Here is a 547-nt window from a genome sequence, read left to right on the forward strand (position 1 = left end):
GAGGAGCAAGCGAATGAATTGATATTGAGATTAATTAATATGAGTGTTGAATTTTTAAGGGGGTTTAATTAATTAGGTTTAGGTTGAGTGGTAGTTTGTATATATGTATAGCTGTTAAAGCCCTAAAAGTGAGGAAGATACAAGTACCAATTCCAAAAGTGAATTTTCAAAGCTACCACTATATAGCAGCTTTAATACTATTATATTCAGTTCTAATTTCATAGAGGATTTATATGAAACAAGAGATTGGAGGACCAGAGAGAGATGCATGTAAGATGAATATGGATATGAATGAATAGAAGTTATTACCCCATAAAAGTGACATATCATGAGATCCTATATGTATGTGTTCAAGTTTTTGCTATATATACTTTACAAGATAATAAAGTTATTTATATAACAGATCAGATATGCATGCACATTCATTTCGGTTGAGGATGAGAATCAGGACCATCATGCCTCCTAAAATTAAAGTTATATATAATGTTAGATAATTTTTTTGTGAAAACATCTTTATCTGAAGATGATATTGTGAATTGTTAGATAG

The sequence above is a fragment of the Arachis ipaensis genome, chromosome B02, assembly GCF_000816755.2.
Source record: "Arachis ipaensis cultivar K30076 chromosome B02, Araip1.1, whole genome shotgun sequence".
Taxonomy (NCBI): Eukaryota; Viridiplantae; Streptophyta; class Magnoliopsida; order Fabales; family Fabaceae; genus Arachis; species Arachis ipaensis.